The sequence below is a fragment of the Lepidochelys olivacea genome (genome assembly GCF_965140295.1).
Source record: "Lepidochelys olivacea isolate rLepOli2 genome assembly, chromosome: 7".
NCBI lineage: Eukaryota > Metazoa > Chordata > Testudines > Cheloniidae > Lepidochelys > Lepidochelys olivacea.
In genome coordinates this window covers 87,676,887-87,700,372 of record NC_140417.1, presented here as the reverse complement: position 1 = coordinate 87,700,372, position 23,486 = coordinate 87,676,887, and positions in this window count along the sequence as shown.

Sequence of the window (23,486 nt, the reverse complement as noted above, 5' to 3'; positions counted from 1 at the left end):
TGCGGAAAGGGATCTGGGGGTTATAGTTGATCACAAGCTAAATACAAGTCAACAGTGTAACATTGTCACAAAAAAAGCAAACTTCATTCTGGGATGTATTAGCAGGAGTGCTGTAAGCAAGACACGAGAAGCAATTCTTTCACTCTATTCCATGCTCATAAGGCTTCCACTGGAGTATTGTGTCCAGTTTTGGGTGCCACATTTCAGGAAAGATGTGGACAAATTGGAGAAAGTCCAGAGAAGAGCAACAAAAATTATTAAAGGTCTAGAAAATATGACTGGGATTGTTTAGTCTGGAGAAGACCGAGGGGGGGGCATATCAATTTTTACATATATAAAAGGTTTTTACAAGGAGGAAGATGAAAAATTATTTGTCTTCACCTCTGAGGACAGTTCAAGAAGCAAAGAGCTTCAATTGCAGCACAGGAGGTTTAGGTTGGACATTAGGAAAAAAATCCTGTCAGGGTAGTTAAGCACTGGCACAAATCGCCTACGCAGGTTTTGGAATCTCTGTCATTGGAGGTTTGAGAATAGGTTAGACAAACACCTGTCAGGAATGGTTTAGACTTATTACTTAGTCTTGCCTTGAGTGCAGGGGACTGAACTAGATGACCTCTTGAGGTCTCTTCCAGCCTACATGTCTCTTATTACAACAGGCTGTCATGAGCATCATGATGGCAAATCTCAAACTGACATGGCCTCCTTGCAAACTGAGTGCCACTCAGCTCCATCTCTAGCAAGGTGCTCTGATTGTATATTATTTTGCCCTTCACTGGCAATCTCCCACAGCCAAACTGGTAGGATGCTATAAATTGACATAGAATTTGGAAATGTTTATTAGTGGCTATTTTCTCTAACTGCTTGTTTGAACAAATGAACTTTTACTTAAACCAGTGTGTAAAGAAGTTTTTGCTGCCGAATAGGACACAAACTTGCACAGATTTCATGCAATTAACCATCAAATTGAAGAAAAAGTATGCAATTAAATTTTCACAAATCAAGATATTTTTAATTAAAAAATGTGCTCCACTTCAAATGATTATTGAAGTGAAAAACTGTCTGTAGTAGTTTTGTATGGCTTACGAGGGCTGTTACAGGAAATTATAATTATGCCCCCAGTCCTATAAAGCCTTATGCACATTTAACTTTACTCATGCAAGTAAACTTTACTTTACTTCCAGTGAAGTCAGTGGGACATCTTACATACTTCAAATTAATGCACAAGTATTTACAGAAGTGGAGTCTAAACTGAAAAAAAACCCACATTCTTGTGTAACACTTATATTTTAATTAAAATGTGGAATAGTTTGATCAACAAATTCGTAATCCTTTATTTCTTGCTGGATAACAGTTTTGAACACAAATAGAATTCTATTTCATACCAATACAATTGCCATGCTGGGAGAACGGCATTCATAATACACACAAGTGTAAAGTGAATTATCATCGTAAATCACTGTACATAATGGGAATTTGGGGAAAACTATTTCAATTCTACATTCGTACTCCTTATTAGCAAATTAAAAAAAAATAAAAATGATAGTGGTCTAAAGTATTGCTTAAAATTAAACAAATAAATTATTTAATATTATATCAATATTAGATCTGAGCTCCATTAGTCTGCTAACAAAAACATATGCCATCATCTATTAAAAAATAACTTCTGGTAGCATTTTGCTCCATCCCCCCCACTCAATTACCAGAAGACACTTTTTTAAATATTCATTTATTGCAATTAACAAGCATTTAAAGCCTCATTTGTTGAAATGTTTACAAAACAGGGATACAATCAGCTTATCCACAAACAAAAACATTATCTCTAGGTATCATCTGGCATAGAATAAATCAGCTATTCATAAGGATAATTTTTGCATTTCAATATTCTATAGAGTATGAAAAGAGGCAAATCTGAAAAAAATCATAAGAGACATCATGGTAAACACGGTTTGTAATGTCTGACTCAGCAGAATCTGGCAATGAGGGCTTCATTCAGTTTTCTTGGGTTCCATTTGCTGTTCTGGTATTTGGTGGCTCATGAATACTATCAGTTAGAAAAAACATAAATTTAATATAGACAATGCTACCATATAACCTTATGCTGTGGTCTCATCAGATCTGACAAGTTAAGCAAGGTTACTTGGTCATTATTGCATAAGAGGTTGCTGATGCAGAGAGTGGTGCTAGTTGAGAAGGGAAACGCATTACTGAGCCAGTAGGGAAGCAGTGTTTTTAATATCATGCCAGGGATCACTGTGCTTCTGCATTTGGTGAGATGCAGATTCTTGGGCCATTCTGGGGAAGACAGCTGTTGACTGTACTGCTCCCATCTCCTATGATGTCAGTTATTAGAGGCTACCAAGGGCATTTGCTGAATCAGTTTAGGAGGTGATGGGGGGTGGAGGGAGGAAGAGGAGCAAGTGAAGCTGAGGAAAAGAGAATGAGGATATAGGGGGAGAGAACAAAAGGAGAGAAAGGAAGATGAGGAAAAAAACGAGAAATCAAGGGCCAAGGAATAAGAGGAAGAAAGGATGGATTGCAATAAGTGGAGAGAGAGATTTCGGAAGCAATGGGGAAAATAGAACTGGATGCAAAGCAAACACTGAGTATGACTGGGAATAGAGAGAAACATGGAAGAAAAAAAGAGACTAAAAGAAGAGAAGAACAAAAAATGGAGGACAGCAGGTTTATTTCGTTATAGGAAATGTGCTGCCGAAATATTATAAAATAGGTATTTATTTTTAAACAATATTGTAATAGATATCTTCCCATATATTTTAATTATATTTTATTGTATAGCAACTAACATTGTAAATATATTTTAGAATATGACAAAATACAATATGGCATATAAGTGTGCAAGAATGGCAAAGGCAATGAGCTTTCTTTGTTTGATATACACAGAAGGGTTGCTAGCTTGCGAGCCTGGTAAATAAACCAGGAGTTATTTTATAATCATATGAGTGTCTGCATGATCATGAGCATTGTATTATGCATATATTCCTAGAGATGAATTCATATGTAATTCTGGATAGAGTTATAGTTATAAAGTCTGATGGTATTTTTTAATATCCAAAATCTAGTAAGAGTTTCTCTGAAGTTTTCTGCTCTCTCACTTATGGGGTTTTCATCAAGAAACAGATGAGCACCGAGACCCTAGATTCCTCGACTACTTATGATTTTTTTTATTCCAATTGCTGTTAATTAACCTACCTTTGGATGTCGGCTTCGCCACTCCACTTTTATACATCACCAATTTCCGCTGAATTTCATGATCCTCTCTTTAGGCCTATTAGTGACTGTTTTTACGTGTTGTCTTAGACCCAATGAATCTAGGATGAGGCTCAGCTCTGCCATTTGTAATCAAATTCATGTCCAAAAAGGGTTCAATTACCTTTTCCGCTATTGATATATTCTTTTTCCATTTTTGTCTCTACCATACTCCAACACAGATATCTGGACTTCAAATACATTACTATCTTTTATTATAGCAGTACCATAGACATTGCTGTCCTCCAGTCACTTCACACCCACTCCCAATATCCATTCCCCTTAGCTCCCCCATTCTGCATTTATGTCTGCAAAACTTCATTACAGAAAGAAATTAAGGTGTCAGCTCATAATGTAAATGTGATAGCTACATTCAGGTCATACATACAGAATGACGGCCACATCTATTGCTAATCTTTCCTCTCTCCAATGCATCTGTTATAGAAAGGTGAGGAAAACTAGAATCCCAGTACTAACATGAGGACAGTTTCCTGCCTAGGTACGTAGCAATATCCAAACATACCAATAAATGATGCTAATAAAAGATGCTTACAGGAAGTGGAATTAAAATATAATCAGGATCATCTTTCCTCATCACAAACAATAGTGTTTGGTCTTCTTAAAGGGAAGGTATTATCTGACTCCTCTCCTCTGTCCCTCTCTATGTTTTTCCCCACTTAGTAATTTTCTGGTCTGGGAAGTAAGTCCCTTCTTGCAGCTCTTCAAACAGCCCAGAGTTCCTAAAGATGCGAGCATCATGCACCTTTCCCAGCCATCCCACGCTGATGTTGGTGAAACATCCCTTGTGATCTGCCAGTGCTTGCAGCACTATTGAGAAGTACCCCTTGCAGTTTACATACCGGTTGGCAAGTGCTCCGGTACCAAGATAGGGATATGCATTCCATCTACTGCCCCACCACAGTTATGGAATCCCATTGCAGCAAAGCCATCCACTATGACCTGCACATTTCCCAGAGTCACTACCCTTGATAGCAGCAGCTCAGTGATTGTGTTGGCTACTTGGATCACAACAGCTTCCACAATAGATTTGCCCACTCCAAATTGATTCCCAACTGACTGGTAGCAGTCAGGCTTTGCAAGCTTCCACAGGGCTATTGCCACTAGCTTCTCAATTGTCAGGGAAGCTCTCATCTTGGCATTCCTGCACTTCAGGGTGGGGGAAAGCAACTCACAAAGTTCCAGGAAAGTGGCCTTACGCATGCAAAAGTTTCGCAGCCACTGGGAATCATCCGATACCTACAACATTATGCAGTCCCACCAGTCTGTGCTTGTTTGCCGGGTGCAGAATTGGTGTTCCATTGTATCAACCTGCCCCACTGCTGCCATGATGTCCCAATTGCCACATCCCATGCTTTCAGGAATGTCCATGTCCTCCTCACAATCATCCTCGTGCTGGAGTCTCCTAGCCAGGTTCTGCACATAGTGTAGGATTAATGTGCGAGATGTTTAAAATGCTCACAGCAGCAGCACTGAGCTGAGTGGGCTCCATGCTTGCCATGCTATGGAGTTTGCACAGGTAACCCAGGAAAAAAGGCGCGAAACGATTGTCTGTCGTTGCTTTCACGGAGGGAGGAGAGACTGATGACATGTACCCCAAACCACCCATGACAATGTTTTTGCCCCATCAGGCATTGGGAGCGTCAACCAGAATTCCAATGGGTAGCAGAGACTGTGGGGACTGTGGGATAGCTACCCATAGTGCGCCACCCCGTGAGTCGATGCTAGCCAAGGTATTGAGGATGCACTCCACCAACTTAATGAGCTTAGTGGGGACCTACACAATCAACTGTATAAAATCGCTTTCTAAAGGTCAACTTCTATAAAATCAACCTAATTTCGTAGTGCAGACAAACCCTTAGTTTGAACTGTACCTCCTTCCATTCCCAGGATTCCCAGGGGCATTTTTTGTTTTACATAGCTCAAGACATGAGGACAGGGTCAGAAAAATATTAAAGAAGGTTCATAAGTTGAATACTGAAAAATACTAGCGATAAGCCCAGGTCAACCTCCAGATTCAAAAATTCTGGAGGTGAGATCCTCACTCCTTTGCCAAGTGCTACACAATGGGTAAAATGACAAGAGTGATGAAAAAGGGCTCTAAAAGCCCTGCCTCCAGCCAGAGGAGCATTTGCCCAGTGCAAGCACGGCACAAGACAGATATAATGCTGACCCTTGAGAACCTCCCTTGAGACCTGAGACCAGAAAGGGTGTGTCTGCAGCGGTACCACTGCACCTAGGGCTGCTGAGTTTTTGAGCCCACAGAGCAGGCTTGAGAGGCTGCCATAACTTGGCCAGCTGGCTCTCTTAGAAGCACAACACAGAATCTTACCCTGGATTCTGGAGGTGTTTGGATCTTATTCAGGCCTATTAAATAAAACCAACCAACCAAGCCAAAAAAATGTAAATTGACAAATTAATTGGTAACACAGCTAACTAATCTGATAAAACCATTGCTCTGTTAAAGTAAATGTATTTTCCATACCAAAATACCTTGAATAAAACAGAGCACTCAAACTAGTAACTCTAAGGGAGCAGTACTGGGGAAAGAATCCAACGGCCATACGCCAAGTAGCGCTGGGAAAAAAAAATTTGGCCGCAATTTTTTTGCCAAAAAAATGCAGATTTGACTCCACCAAAACATTTTGTGAATTACCCAAATTGTTTTGGTTGAATTCTCCTCTCACCACATGAAGTTTCAATATTTTCAAAACAAAATGTTTCCATTTCAAAATGAAAAGTCATTTGGAATTTATTTCAGTTTTATTTTAAAAAATATAACACATTTTGAAGAGCTCAAAGCCAAAAGAAAACATTTTGTTTCAGGTCAAACAAAATGTTTTACTCAACCCCAAATTATTTCTTTTCCTTAATGTTTTGATTCAACACTATTTTGTCAATTTTTTGCAAAAGCTAGTGAATTGAAAAGCCAGTTATATACACAACTTTAATACTAAGGGTATTATACATTTAACTTGTTCCCACTGTAGTCAATAAAACAAATAATTTTGGCCTCACTGCTCCTTTTCATTTCTACATGAGGAACCCAAGCCTGCAAAGTGATGGGAGGGCCTGCTCGGTCTGCAGCATCCTCCCCACTTCATCAGAGCCTCATGAAAACCTTATCACAAGTGCCCCCTCATCAGGGTCTGCCAGCGTTGTGTGGGGCTGGTGAAAGGAAGGAGCCACATTTCCCCTTCCAGCCCACTGAACCTTGGCCTGCATTATTTTTTCCAAAGACTTCCTGCTATGATTCCTCAGGGCAACTCTGGCTACACAAATCAGACGTGAAGAATTATAACATTCAGAAACCAGTGAGAGAACACTTCAATCTCTTTGGTCACTCGATTACAGACCTAAATGTGGCAATTCTTCAACAAAAAAACTTCAAAAACAGACTCCAACGAGAGACTGCTGAATTGGAATTAATTTGCAAACTGGATACAATTAACTTAGGCTTGAATAAAGACTGGGAGTGGATGGGTCATTACACAAAGTAAAACTATTTCCCCACTGCTGCAGTTGCTTCCTTTCACATCCTGCCCTGTCCCCTGCCTGTGTTAGCCATTTTGTGTGGAGCTAAGCATGCTCAGAGCACGTCCATTGCAGGTGAAACAGGCATTGACATGCCTATTTCTACCTGGTTTGAGGATCATCTGAGGGTTAAGTGTGATACCTTGACTCCTGCCTGAGCGAGCAGTGCACATGGTCTATGGGCACCTAAATTTCTGCTTCTGGACTTTTATAGATACAATTTATTTACTGAGTGAGTTTATGTGCCTGCAGGGATATATAGCAGTTGAGCAGGGCTTTTGTGAATTGCAGTAGCTCCTAAATCTGGGGTCTAGGCACTTAACGTCTTTTTGTGGATCTAAGCTCAGGAGCTCAACCCATATTTGCCCTATTTTGATCCAGTTTGTTCCACTAGGGCAAATGGGTGGCGTCAAAGAATTTCCTGAGTTGGTATGCTTTCCCTGACTGAACGATGCCCATTCAGAGTGGTTAGAACTAGACAGCCATAGGTTTGGGGTTTTTTTTAAGTCTATCTGCCCCTGTCAACCAATTCATTTTTCCTCCCCAAAGTGGAATCCTTTAATTATAGCAAGTAGATTTGAGTTTGAAATATATTTTAAATATTTAATTGTCTTTTCCATTGTAAAAAGAGGGAAAATGGTTCTCCTAATGTAAAGGATGACTTAGAATAGAGCATTGTAGACTGACAGTTTCACATATTTATGTAAATGGAAATATCATAAAACTTAATGCACCATGCCAATTTTCATTGTGCTTATCATCTGCTTCCCTGAAATAAAAACAGAACAGCTCTAATGCAAACCTAGTGAATTTAACTTTGTCAGATATTAGCTGCAGAAGTTTTTCCCTGCCCTCCCCACACTCACACGTTTGCTATTGACACCCTACGCGAATAAAATGACCTTGGTATACAAATAAACAGTTGAGACTCTCTAGAGGGACATTATTCTCATTCAGTAAATGTAATTTCACTAATTCAATAAGCGTAATTGTCTTTTCCAGATCAGTACATGCTTTGTTGTAAATTTTACACCTTTCTAGGTGGTCAGTTTGTTGTAAATGATACATTGAAATGTCAATGTATTTTCCAATTCTGAGAGAGTAAGCTGTAAATATTTAAGAACAGGTGCCTTGATTTTTAAATCTGTATCTGACTTACTTGCTAACAGTATATTTTCTTTTATACTTTACTTAAACACTTTTTCATTTTGCTCTTACCTGCAAATAATACGGATTAGAGACACCCCACTTATACAATTCCAGACACTAGTGTTCACTGTTGCCACACACATACACACAAATAAACTCTAAGCAGCTATATTTATATGTCTTTCTCTATAAGTAGAATATGCTTTAAATATTTAAACAGTATGGTAAATTAGCTTGGTAGAATCTCCATAGAAGCATGTCTATTTAGAAACATGCCTATTTCAAAGTATTGTTTTTACAACGTTCCAGGCTTGTCTGTAAATTGCTTTATGATGTGTTACAGTAGATTAGCACCTTTGCCTAATGTTAAATTTTCTAGAAAACTATTATTTAATTTCTAACATGAAGTAAGATGTTCTTTTTATTACTTGCAATAAAATCCTAAAGTAGCAATAGTTAGAGAGCTCTTAAAGAGCCAGAAAGTCTTTCTGGCATTTAACAGCATCACAGAGAGCAACACGAACACAGCAAAGTAACTACAATGTGTTGTGGTGTTTGAGTCAATTCACCATATCATTGTACTGCAGCATCACAGCACAGGGTCAGAACATCACAACATAACTATTTTGTTGCTCGAGGTCACTCCATTCAGTGCACTCTCACACTTTGACTACTAATACCTGGGAGTGAGTGTGGCCTTTTCCTCTCTCTCTCTCTCCTGGGAAGGAAATGTTTCTCCTTGCCCTCCCTCCACCAAACTGCTGGGTGGAGGAATGAGGGTTCCTAATGCTCCTATTCTTAGCTGCATGGAAGAAGAAGGGGTTATCACAGCTGGTCCCATACTACCACTCTATGCATCCAGTATGCCTTCAGCAGCCTCCCCTGCATCAGTAAGTCCCCTGGTCTCTGGTCCCAATTCAGCAAAGCACTTATGCAGGTGCTTAACTTTAAGTACCTGGTTGGTTTCATTGAGCAAAACCCTGGCCCCTCTAAAATCAATGGCAAAACTCCCATTTACTTCAATAGGGTCAGGAATTCACCTATTGACTTCAGTGGGACTATTTCTATGCTTAAAGTTAAGCATGTCCCCAGGTGTTTTCCTGGATCTGGCCCTCTATGAGAGCTACATGGATCTCAAATCAATTTGTTCTCTTGCCTTTAAATCAGCAGCAAAGTTAAAAATGAAACTAAAAACTGATCTGTTATTTTATCACTGTTACCCCTTTTGACCCAATCAGTTAGCCAAAGTTTGGGGGCACGGTGAGTTGTTTCTGTTAGGAGGCGCAATTGATTATGGAGTCAGGTATCTGTTATGCATTATTGTTTATTTACAGAAGAACATACAAAAAGTCTTGTTTTCCTGAAATTAGGAGGAACAAAACAACAGAAGGTAGTTTCTTTGCTCACAGTTCAAGACCTTTTCAGGGAGCACTCAACCCAAAAGCACTCTCTCTAAACTTTTCCATGCTGTCAGTGCATGTTTAAGCTGTGTCTCTTGCTTCACCTCTGCTTTCTCTGTGTGCTTCTGTGGTGATTTTCCTGCTTCTCCCTCTCTCTCACACACTGCTCCACCAAAATAATTCTCAGTGAAACCCTTCCAACACCATGCACCTTTGTTTCAGGCAGTGAGAAATATCTGTGTTTGGGCAAAGACTGCTATAGTATCTTAAATGAAGGGCAGCGGTTATACCCACTAGCTTCAGTGATGTTTCACGCAACCCACACCACCACATATTTCCAAGCACCATTACATAGAAGTATAAGTACATTAATTCCTTCCCAAGAAGAAACCAACTCTCCTCCCGCTCAATTTAAATGACTTATTTATGCATAGCTATTATTCATATATTAGTCGCACATAGAAGAACCAATGAGAATCAAGGCCCCATTGCACGACGAGCTATACGCACATATGTGAAGACTCAGTCCCTGCACCTAAAATGTATTAAGTACCTTACAGAACATGTAATAAGGTAAATTCCTTCCCTAAAATATTTTCTCTATAAAAGGACAAAACAATTTTTGTAATTGTTAATATTGTATTTTTGGTAATGTAATTTAACATGGCAAATGTTTAAAATGGCTGTACCTCCTAAGGGCTAGTTTCTCCCACACTTATTCATATTAGGCAATATACCTTACTTCATAAATATTCCCACTGAAATCAATGAGACTTCTTTTGGAGGAAGGCCTTGATCCTTAAAAGGTTTATGCACGTGCTTAACTTATTGCACTGGGAGCAGTCCAGTTGATTTAAAAATGACTATTAAGAGTATGTAAATGTAAGCACTTGCTTAACTTTTTGCAGGAGTGGAGCTTAAAGAGATACTTAACATGAGCCACAGTATTAGAATCCAGACCTAAATACACACCAAATAAAAATTAAAATGATAGCATACAACAAAGGAGAGAGGAGAAAGATAATACATTTTTACTTTTCACATTAACGTAAAAATAGTTGCAGCTTTTACAATGGCAGTTTATCTGCTGGGGTCAAATATTCCAGATTTATTGTTTCCATGTTAAGAAGCTTTGCACAAATTAAAATAAAAATAATGTTAGGACTTTTTTTTAAAAATGGTTTGTCTGTAACAATTGAATAACTACTGGAAATGGGATGCGTGTTTGATATGTTAATCAGTTTGTTAATGGAGGATATCTGTTCAAAAATTATTTGCTTAATGACTTGGAATATTTAAACAAACTGTTGTGCTACTCAGAACATCTGCGAAGGAAAGCTCATAAAGAGATGTGATATCCTTTTGTACTGTAAAGTACAAAGAAAGCTATCAAAGGAAGTCTCCCATTAATTACCAGCTCAGAAAGACTTTGGAAAGAGATTCCTCTAGTCTCAAGAAATATCTTTTTGATAATCTTCCCTCTAGAAATTTAAATATGCTTTAAAGTAGCACATAAACAACCCCAGCTTCCAATAATATTTCTCATAATGTAAAGAAGCATCTGTGATTCTGAAGAAAAAGTTGCAACGTTTAACCCATTTGCTACCATTAGGGGTAGCATTTCCAATGGCATAACCATTAAAGTAAATAAATTATAAGATACATCACAAAATGTGATCAGAATAGATGGCTAGGCACTCTTTATTCTGTTCTAATATAAATACATATATGTATATATCTGGTTGCACTGAACAAGTACAATTCCTGGATATAAGAAGCACATTATCTCTTATTTAGCTATTAGAAATGGTGCAAATAATTTTAAAAGTCATTGGGCCACATCCTTAAATCCTTACTCAATTCTTATTTATTCCTTAGACATCTAGAGTAAAAACCTGACTCCAGTGAAGTCAGTGGCAAAACTCTCACTGACTTCAGTGGGGCCGGGCTTTCACCTTTACGACTGAAATCAGGATTATAATGCGTGCTGAATATTAAAAATGTCCTGTCAAGGATTGTGTGAACAAGACCTGCTAATAGTCTTCTAAACTGTAAAAAATCCAATCTCACTTGATAACATCTGCATGTTACTTCTTTCGTAAGCTGCGCTAGCCACATTCAGAACTTCCAGAATCAAAGCCGGAAGTTGATATTTTAGGATCATGGTTTTAGTTACAAAGTCAAAATTCGCTCAAGTTTTCAGCAAATGGTGCACCAGCTCAAAGGTGATCTCATTGAAAGCAGATCCAGTAGTGATATGATAACTGTAGCAAGACAAGGTACAGAAGATATTCTTTCCTCTAATCTAGACTAGGGTGGAGAAGAGAGCAGGTGGGAACTGAGCAAGTTCTTCACTTTTCAATTCCCAAACTCAACTGACAGAGTGAAGAAGGTACTAAGTGACAAATCAGTGAGGGGAAATCCTCAAATCAACAGCATAACAGTAAAAGTGGTTTCACTTGTAATAAATCTGACATCTTTGATTTAGGCTACAGAGAATGTTTTTTAGCACTTAATATTTCTAGCTCATGCAATATCTTCACAAATACTTGGAAATTCAAAAAGATATAATCTATAAGTAACAATATGTACAGCTTGGAAAAAAAGAGACAAAAAAGGAAGGATCTTCCATTTTTGTGCAGCCTTTCACTGTAGTATCAGTGCTGATATTGGGTCTGATAATAGTATGCCAGTAGTTCCCAAACTTGTTCCGTCCGCAGGTTCGTCCGATTGCGGCTCCCAGTGGCCCCAGTGCACTGCTCCAGGCGAATGGGAGCTGGCAGAAGTGGCGCGGGCTGAGGGATATACTGGCCGCTGCTTTCAGCAGCTTCCATTCACCTGGAGCAGCGAACCGCGGCCACTGAGAGCCACGATAGGCCGAACCTGCGGACGTGGCAGGTTAAACAAACCAGCCCAGCCCACCAGGGGCTTTCCCTGCACAAGCGGCAGAACAAATTTGGGAACCATTGGTCCATGCATATGTGATAGGCAATAGCAAGGGAAGGTTTATTAACAGGGATGGATGAAGCAATTCTGAAAGAGGGCCTCTCCACAATTTTCAGAGCCATGTTTGTTATTTTTTCCTTTGTAAAATATGCCAGTTGCAGAGTCTGGAGGAAAGACATGTTTGGAAGAGTTCTGAAATGTCCAGATAACATCTTTAATGACTTTTGGGGCACACTGCACTCCTGGATCTCACCCAAAACTTGAAGTAATGTGATTCAATGAGAAACATTCTTATATTATTTCCAGCTAGGACTGGATGGTGAAATGCTAGAAATCTGAAGATGAAGGATCAAATGGGCAAAAGGGGAAGGGAAGCGGCATTTTATGTAAAAAATGTTATTACCTCTTTCTGAGTCAACTCAGAGGAAAATGACCTTTGAATGCTTATGGATCAGTGTTGTAACAGATAGAGCACAAGATGGAATATTAGTTTGTGTCTGCTACAAACTACCAAGTCACTAAGGAACAGCATGACCTGTCCCTTACACACCTAGCTATAATATATAAGGGGAAAAGAATATGTATATTACTGGTCTGGACTTTATTCTGTTTGCACATTATAAATGTGATCAAGTTATGATCACTTGTACCTAAGCTACCGTTAATTTTTAGTTGTGTGATCAGTTCCTTATCCATCAAGACAAATTAATTACAGGGACTGATCTAGTATAACAAGGCATAATGGCTTGAAACTGGGGTAGGAAAAATAGAGGCTTATTGTTAGCAAAATGTATTAACACTAGAAGCAACTGGGAAACACAGTGGTCTGCTGAAGGCTCTGTCACAGTTGACCAAGATGAAGCTGTATAAAACATGTCAGGGCCAGAGAAGTCAGCAACATTAATGTAATATAAGTGTTGAAAATTGCTATCTGCCTAGGAAATGAGATAAAAGCATCTAGCATGTGCTTCAATTCACCAGTATAAAGTCTGTACGTGGATTTTCTTTTTTCTGACAGCTTGTTCCCCCTCTTTTGGTCTATTGTTTTCCATTTGTATTGTTCTATCAACTTTCCTTTCTATGAGCAGCAGCATTCCCTTTCTTCTCATTCTTTACCCTTTTCCTGTATTATTCAGCCCATTTCACTCTTTCATATAGACAGTCTGTTCCCCTTTATTTCCCTTATTCTACTCACTCTGCTCCCTTTGCTTCTCCCTCTGTGTATTCAGCTGTTTCTTTAGGATCCTCCTCATTACTCTCTCTCTTCTTCCAAGGTACAATCCATTCTGTTTCCCTTCAGAAGCTTCCTTTCTTCCTCTTCTCTTCGTGCCCCTTCTTCCCCGAGGGAGACTGCTGTTAAGGTTGAGGGGATGGGTCTATTCTTCTGTCCCTGTGTGCACCAGCAGCCTGAGGCTCTGCTGATTCCTTCAATGAGATGACTCTTTTTGTGGCTAAAAGAAGAGACAGCTTGGCTGTTGACAAGCCAACTGGTGGGAAGGTGGCGTCTTGCAGCATCCCTAGTGAGACAAACAGAAACCAGCATGGCTCCCTAGCCATGAATCAATTAGCATTCAGGTTACCCCCCATTGCCCCCCCAAACAAAAACAAAAAACCAAAACAAAACCAGGTCACACAGCCATGAATTCACAGTCCTAAATGGGTGGCTATCGGAGTGTGACTAAACATCCAATCACTTTTAGGAAAAAGTCCTGAAAGAAATATTCAGCCTTAAGCAACTGATTTACAATATGAAGGCTATCATGATTATTTATATTACAGTAGTGCCCAAAATATGCCAGGCACATTCCAAATTTAGGAAGACATTACAAAGAGGACAAGAAAACTTGCTTCATGAGCCTGAAGATCTGCCAAACTGTCATCTCGGATACTTTGAAGTACTTGTTGAACCAACACTTATTTAGTTGCTCCTGCACAATTGTGCAATCAACACAGACAACCCCAAAATATATTTGCTCTCATTATACACATGAAATTCAATACATTTCAAAATATGCACAGTCCTTTCTACATTCTGATGATCTGTATAAAAATGAAATAATATCGTATTAGCAGGAATCAGAAAGGTTTAAAAATAAGCATTGCATCTGTCATATGTAACTTCTGAGTTGAGAGGACACAACCATATGAGAAAATAGATCTTGGAAAAGCAGTAGAGCAAGATATATATATAATTGTTATTCAGTTTACATAGGCAATAGACAAACATTTCTGTAAATATGATTAATACAAGCTCCATCCATATGTACTCCATTATACGTGAAATAAAATGCTTTTCTGACTTAAATGTTGAATATGTAGCTGTATAAATTTAGAAAAAAAAGAGAAAACGGGAGAAATCATCCCATTCAAAAGTTCAAATGGGAAAATAGATGCAATTCTGATGTACATGGAATCCTTGTTGAAGTTCATAGCTCAAATTTATAAGACTAGAAAACAAAGTTGTCACCATAAGATAGGGGTCTGTATAATTTCACAACAGCTGTTGTGTGTGTCTTACCTTTCTTGTGTCAGGATGTAGGGTATGTCCAGTTTCCCTACTCTGGTACAGTCTCCCCCGGCTGGTTGCGTGGTTTGTTCTTCAGCTTTCCTGTGACTGAATGTGGTTTAGCTTTCCAGCCAAACCACAGAATCCTCCCTTTACAGGATATTCCAAGATATTCAGAATTCCAAGAAAACAATACACAGTCCTTTGCTGTCTCTGGGCCACAGTCCTCCTTCTGGGATCTTTAATCTTCTGCCTGGATACAAGGGAGTGAAGCATGAGCTTTTGTCTACCCTCTCTGGAAACCCCCAGCCTGGGACCCCACACAATACTTAAATGCCAGCTTAGGTATCCAGCCCACACTACTTTATTTGTTCCAGGCCATTTTCCTTCTCCCGCCTGCCTGCCCCGCAGGCCTTCAAAATCTTCACCCTTTGATACAGGGCTCACTGAACAGTCCATCATATGAAACTAGACATGCCTCCCCACCTCCCACACTTGACCTCTTCCACAATATGTCTCCTTCTAAAAAACTCAATAATAATAATGGGGGATTTCAATTATACCCATATTGACTAGGTACATGTCACCTCAGGACGGGATGCAGAGATAAAGTTTCTTGACACCTTAAATGACTACTTCTTGGAGCAGCTTGTCCTGGATCCCACCAGAGGAGAGGCAATTCTTGATTTAGTCCTAAGTGGATTTATAGTAAAGTGTTTTGTGGATAGTTCTCTGAAAAACATCCACTCAATGTGCAGTGGCAGTCAAAAAAACTGAACAGAATGCTGGGAATAATTAAGAAAGGGATAGATAATAGGACAGAAAATATCATGTTGCCTACATATAAATCCATTGTACGCCCACATCTTGAATACTGTGTGCAGATGTGGTCACCCCATTTCAAAAAAGATATATTGGAATTGGAAAAGGTTCAGAAAGGGGCAACAAAATGATTAGGGGTATGAATCAGCTTCCACATGAGGAGAGATTAATAAGACTGGGACATTTCAGCTTGGAAAAGAGACGGCTAAGGGGAGATACGATTGTGGTCTACGAAATCATGACTGGTGTAGAGAAAGTAGATAAGGAAGCGTTGTTTACTACTTCTCATAACACAAGAACTAGGGTCACCAAATGAAATTAATAGACAGCACGTTTAATAAAATAAACAAATAAAAGAAAGTATTTCTTCACACAATGCACAGTCAACCTGTGGAACGCCCATGGAAAGAAACCCATAGCAAACAGCACTCCAGCTATTATCACTGGTATAGTACTCCCTGGGTAAAGCCACTCAATCTGCTCTAAACAATGCCAGGCTAGAACAAAACTAGCCACAAAAGCAAAAGATTTTAAGTGGTTTATTTTTGGCTCCCACCATCCAGCAGGGTGCAGCTGAACGGGCATAGACTAGAGTTTCTTGACAGAGTAAATGGGAAAATCTCTTCTACCATGTTATCAAAGGCCTAGTCTAAACTACCTTTTACAAGTGTAATATTAGCACATTAAATAACATGTGACAAATGTTTTAAGAGTCTAATATAGGGAAGTCACACAGTTTTTAACATGTGCTGAACTGAGTCAAAGCCGAGGCTGCCCCATACTAACATCACACTTTTAAAACCCTGTTCTGGACAAGACCTAAGCTACATAATACATGGAGTAGCAGGATGAGATGAAAATGGCACTTAGATTCAGTTAATATATTTCAAGGCCAGAAGATCCATTATCACGGTATGTGGTAAGAAGCAGCACATTTCATTAATTGATTAGAATTTTTTTTGTCTTGAAATGGTATATTGTGTCTGCATAAGAGTGCAGCAGAAAGAAAAGAACAAGAAGGGGGACTCTCAAATACCCAATTGTAACTGCTTATTATAGTGCTGTTCGCTACTTAGATCTTCAATTAACTGTAATACCAGATTTATAAACAGATAATAATTGGTGTGTGTTTTACATCTAATTTTTAGACTCAAGTATCAATTGGCAATACAATAGCTGCATGCAGTTTTTTTAATCAAAAATACTTCATAAAATGTATGAGCAAAGTGCATACTGCATAGATTCATGACTGTAAGGTCAGAAGTGATCATCTAGTCTGACTTCCTGCACATCACCCACCCACTCCTGAAATAAACCCCTACTGAGCTACTGAAGTATTCAAATCATGGTTTCAAGACTTCAAGTTACAGAGAATTCATCTTTTACACTAGTTTAAACCTGAAAGTTACCTGGGCCCCACACTGAAGAGGAAGGCAAAAACTCCCCAAGGTCTCTGTCAATCTAACCCAGGAGAAAATTCCTTCTTGACCCCAAATATGGCAATCAGACTCACCCAGAATTCTCTGGGAAAGAATTCTCTGTAGTAACTTAGAGCCTCCCCATCTAGTGTCCCATCTGCAGCTATTGCAGATTTTTGCTACTGCAGTCGCAGGTAGGCCAAATGCCATTGTAGGCAGTCCCATCATACCATCCCCTCCATAAATTTAGCTAGCTCAGTCTTGAAGCCAGTTAGGGTTTTTGCCCCCACTGCTCTCCTTGGAAGGCTGTTCCAGAACTTCACTCCTCTGATGGTTAGAAATATTTGCCTAATTTCAAGCCTGAAATTGTTGATGGCCAGTTTACATCCATTTGTTCTTGCATCCACACTGGCGCTTAACTTAAATAACTTTTCTCCCTCCCTGGTATTTATCCCTCTGATGTATTTATAGATTCCCACAGACTTTTTTTTGGTAAGGCTAAACACACCAAGCTCATAGAGTCTCTTCTCATAAGGTAGTTTTTCAATTCCTCAGATCATCCTAGTTGCCCTTCTCTGCATCTGTTCCAGTTTGAATTAATACTTCTTAAACATGGGAGATCAGAATTGCACACAGTATTCCAGGTGAGGTCTCACCAGTGCCTTGTATAATGGTACTAACATTTCCCTCTCTCTACTGGAAATTCCTTGCCTTATGCATGCTAGGACTGTATTAACCTTTTTCACAGCTGCATCACATTGATAGCTCATAGCAATCCTGTGATCAACCAATATACCCAGGTCGTTCTCCTCCTCTTTTGCTTCCCCAGCTTATAGCATACTTGTTAGACAACCATTTGTCTTCTCAGTTTCGTATAAGCAGGATTCCAATGGAACCCTTTTATATGGCTTTTGGGGGCTTGAATATAATGTCTACATGTCTTTAAGAAATGTGGCAGGATGTGACATTGAAACATTTCCTCCAAACTGTTTCTAAGTCTTAGGAGCTCTAATAATTGATCTTTTTAATAATGCTACTGTTGAAGAGCATAGAATTTAAGATACAAATGGAGACTTCACTGTACAACTAAGAACCACCTCCAAGGGAGCTGCTTCTTAGTTGCAAAATGAAATCTACAATTAAACCATCCCCGAAGTTTCCAGTACAATTTTGTGTGACCTCTAGCTAAAGACAGCTCCTGCTAGAAACCGATTTTTACCTCAATAACCACTCCTGGGCTAAAAGAAAAGGAGTACTTGTGGCACCTTAGAGACTAACCAATTTATTTGAGCATGAGCTTTCGTGAGCTACAGCTCACCTCACGAAAGCTCATGCTCAAATAAATTGGTTAGTCTCTAAGGTGCCACAAGTACTCCTTTTCTTTTTGCGAATACAGACTAACATGGCTGTTACTCTGAAATCACTCCTGGGCTAGTAAGTTTCACTTAAATATTTGCTACATAATAGGTGCTATGGTCAGCAATGGCCAGAGATTTAGTTAATATATTTTAAGACCAGAAGATCCATCATCATCATCTGGTCTGACGTCTTGCATAACTCAAGCCATAGGATCTCACCCAATAATTTCTGCATCAACCCCGTAACAATTATTTGAGCCACAACATCTCTTTTAGAAAGACAGTCTGGATTTAAAGACTTCAAGTGCTAGAGAATCCACCGCATCCCTAGGGTAAGTTGTTTTAATGATTAATTATTATTACTGTTTGGATTAAAGTTCTTAAGTCTCTCACTATAAGGCATGTTGTCCAGACCTTGAATCATTCTTGAAGCTATTTTCTGAGCCCTTTCCAATTTATCAATATCTTTTTGAACTATGGACGCGAGAAGTGGACACGGTATTCTAGCCCTGGTCTCCCTCATGCCAAAAAAACGCCAAATACCATGTTCCTGTACCTACCTTATATTCCCTTTCTTAAACATGCAAAGATTAGGTTAGCCTTTGTAGCTACAGCACTGAACTGAGAGCTCATGGTTATCTACCATGACAATTAAATTCTTGTTGGTGTCACTGCATTATAAGATACAGCCCCAATCTTTTGTGACCTACATTCTTTGCTCCTAGATGTATAATCTTGCATTTGGCTGTACTGAAATGCCTGTTGTTCAAATGAGCCCACCACACCAAACAATACAGACCAGGCTGTATAACTGATCTGCTTTTATCCTAATTTACCACTGCACACTGATTTTTATGTCATCTCTAAATTTATCAGCAATGATTTTATATTTTCTTCCATATCATTGATAAAGACAGTGAATAACATGGGGTTTAGAAGAGTTCTCTATGGGAATCTACTAGACATACCTCTACTGAATAATTCTTGATTTACAATTAGATTTAAAGATTGATCATTTTACCTGTATTTAATACATTTAACATGTGCTACATTGATTTTGTATAGTACTCATTCCCCCCCCCTTTTTTAAGTAGAATATCATGTGGGCCTGAGTCAAATGCCTTACAGAAGTCTAAGCATATTATGTCAAGACAGTTACCTTTATCAACCAAACTTGTAATATCATCAAACATGATCTCACGCCCTGCTATGAGTGTGAAGATTTTGGATTTGAAAATCACATCAATCATATTAAATTGTATCATCCCCTGAGATTTAAAATTAAAGCTTGACCAATAACTGGCACACCGATACTTCCACAATGGGATGTGTCTCTGAATTCTTCATGCTTTAAATATATAAGAACATGAACATGGCCTTACCACTTAAAGATGTAAATTTAGTATATACACTCTTTTTAAGATACTTCTCTGAGATCTGGTTGGCTCATTTGCACTATTTAAACCAGCAGCAGGAACAGGAAGCGTTTCAACAACTGGGTTCCACACTGTTCCTGCTTGATTTCCTGGCATCCCAGCCAGGCATGACTCTTGGCTTCTCACTTGTGGTTCTGCTCTCCAGTGTGTCTCCTGCTTCTGACCTTTTGCTATCCTGACCCAGCTAACTCTTGACTCCTGTCTTATGTCTGTGGATCTCTCCCTGACTACTAGGTCTGGCTACCCACAATCCAGGTGTGACAGGAAAGTGCAAACTTGTACTCAAACAAGCAGTCATTTCTACAGAAGGCAGGGGATGCGGGGTGGAGGGGAGCGCTGTGGAAAAGACCACACTTTTACTTGCCATTACAAAGGAAACCCTCTGGTTTGTTTGACCTTTGCTTCTTTACTCTCCTTTTGTTTGAGAAAACTCATTTTTTGTTTTGTTTTTGTTTTAAAGCTCCTTGATCTATTTGCAGCTGCTGATGCAATCCGTGTACCTTATCAACTCTCTTGGCTGTACAACTATGTGTTTCACAACTGTTATTGATCTCCAGACAGTGCAAGAACAAACAACCTTTGCTGACCTACTCTGAATTTCTGGCATTTTAATCTGAGAGAGACATGTTAGAAGTTTTTTTCTCTCCCACAGTTAGCATAAGCACATCACAGAATGAAATGGACAGCCTTGATTCATATACTTCCTGCTAAAAATAGCTTAGTTAAAAACACTGTGTGCCATTTTACAAACTTTAATACAAAATGTACAGTTTATTGATCAATCGTACCATAATCTAGTCAAGAGAAAAATCAGAAGTCATTAATGGCAGAAGACCTTTGTATGGCAAACTACAAATATCAGTATATGCCAATATTTTTCCGTCTATCTCAAAGGCCTGGAGAATAAGTTACATGTATTGTTAAATCTATACGGTGCCCAGTTGATTTATTCTGCTGAACATGAGAGATGGGCCAATTCTAATTCTACTTTACTGCAATGCTTTTGTTAACAGAGATAGGGTTAATTTTTCAGCTGAAATTGTTTTCTGGTGAAAAATGCAGCTCCAGCCACACAAACATTTTGTGAATGTGTGTGTGTTGTTTTGCTGAATTGTTTGTGTTTAAAAAAAAAAATCAAAAAAACTATTTTGATTTTTCAATTCAAAATAACATTTTGTTTAGAAATTTTCTTCAGTTTTATTTTTTAAACTAAAAATGTATAAAACATTTGAAATGGAAACAAAATATTTTATTCAACCCAAAACACTGGGTTTTGCCCCCAAATTGATTTACAAAAATTCTGCTTCATTCAACCTCAAAAGTTTTGGGGGAGACTTTTTGGAATTGCCAGTGAACCAAAAATCCATTATTTGCACAATTCTAGTTGTTACACACTACTCTATAGTGCTTAGACAACTGCTATCTAGTGACCCTACCAAGAAGTACAACATATTATGATACTTGGTAAATATAATGGACCAAATTCATACTTCGTGGGTAATTGATTGCCTTCGGTTGAATAACTTCTGGAATGGATTTGGCTCCATAAGCCAACCTCAGAGGCGATGTAAATGGTGATGCAAGTTACACAAGTAAAGTGTGTAACTTCTATGTTTGATGTGGTAGAAAGGCAGGTAGTAGGACAAGCAACCTATAGAAGGTTCCAATTTCTGAAGCCAAAAAGGTTAATGAGACTTTCTTGCTTTTCCTGACAATCTCTTACTGCTTGTTTTTTCTGATACTGATCACATTTCTATCGTCTCAGCCTGGAAGTTATCCTAATGTTAAGATAACATTTATCCAGTTGTCTTCACATTTGTCCTTTATAATCTGGTCTTTTTAGCTCTCAGGCTACACATCTAGTCTCGTATCTGTCCTAATTTCAGATAAGTATCTTAAAAAAAAGTGCATATAGTAAATTTACCTCTTTAAATGGTAAGGCCACGTTCATATGCTTATGTATTTAAAGCATGAAGAATTCAGAGATACATCCCATTAGGGAAGTATGGGTGAAGTTACTGCTCTTACTATATTGTGTTTATGGAAAGAGGGAATCTGTATCACCTATAACACAGACATAATTTGAAGTCAGGAGCTGGCCCACATAGAGAACTGAAATAAGAGCCAACCTCCTGCTCCCAGTTCATCATCATTTTTAAACCCTCTACTCACCTTTCGTACTTCCTCCACTGAAGCAGGCGGAAATATTTCAAAAGACCTTGATAAATTACTCTAAGGATTAGTTAATATAACATTATACATCCTTCTATCAGTTTGGAAGAGATTGCCAAGATTGCCAATACAGGCGCACAGCAGGAATTTAATGGATGCTGAAACAAAATTACTATTCTAATGATGATTACTTTACTGATACGTTTCTTAACAAAATGAATGTTTAGAGAAGCTGATGGTGCTTGAAACTTGTTATTTTACTGTTATCACAGATGCTAGAATAATTTCTGGGCGGTGGGAGCATTTGCCACTATTGCTCTCACTTAGATACTTTAATATGCAAAAAATGCGGTCAGAACTTAAGTAGGGGATCACGTCTGAAGAGGGGCCACAACTTTTTTTTTTAGAACAAAACTTCCACTTTTAGAAAAAAAAGTGATAAGTTACCAATGGGCTATTTTTTAGGTTTTTGGCTGAGACTTGAAGTAAAAATCTTGAACATCTCACAGAAAAGCTTCTTCCCATGAGACTTCCAGATTTTCCTTTGCAAACTGGGAAGGTCAAAATGAGCAGGTGCATTTCTGAGTGGCTATCATCAATCCAAAACTTTCGATTCACCTACCACTAAACAGTTAAGGCTGTTCTTAAGCTAGCTGCATTATAGCACTTGTTTTGGTACACTATATTTGAATAGTTGTGGGGTATAGTATACAAACATACCCACAGTCTTATTATATATTTGCAGAATGAGCTGCAGAGTGATTCAGCATCAGCAGTACCAAGAGTTGTCACATACTGGTACTGGAGATACTACTCAAGATATCAGAAATAATTGTCACAACTTGACGTTGCACCCATAATGCTTTATGGGAATATGCTTATGAATGTAAATATGACATAACTAGAATATGTTTTATGCTACATATGCCATGTAACATATCTCTGTAAATGTTATGATCTACTGAATATATTCATCCTATTTGTATGCATGTATCATTTTTGTATTTGAAATTATGAATATTGGCTATGTATTTGTTTAATTTTAAGTAGCCTCAGTGAAGCAGTTGGTCAGCTTCCTGAGAAAAAACTATTCTCAGTAAGTGCCCAATCAAGAAACACTTAAGCTAACACCAGCTTTCACCCTGACCACACCACACGATCCATTGTCTACAGCCAAGCTCTACGATACAACCGCATTTGCTCCAACCCCTCAGGCAGAGACAAACACCTACATGATCTCTATCAAGTATTCTTACAACTACAATACCCACCTGCTGAAGTGAAGAAACAGACTGACAGAGCCAGAAGAGCACCCAGAAGTCACCTACTACAAGACAGGCCTAACAAAGAAAATAACAGAACGCCACTAGCCATCACCTTCAGCCCCCAACTAAAACCTCTCCAATGCATTATCAAGGATCTACAACCTATCCTGAAGGACGACCCATCACTCTCACAAA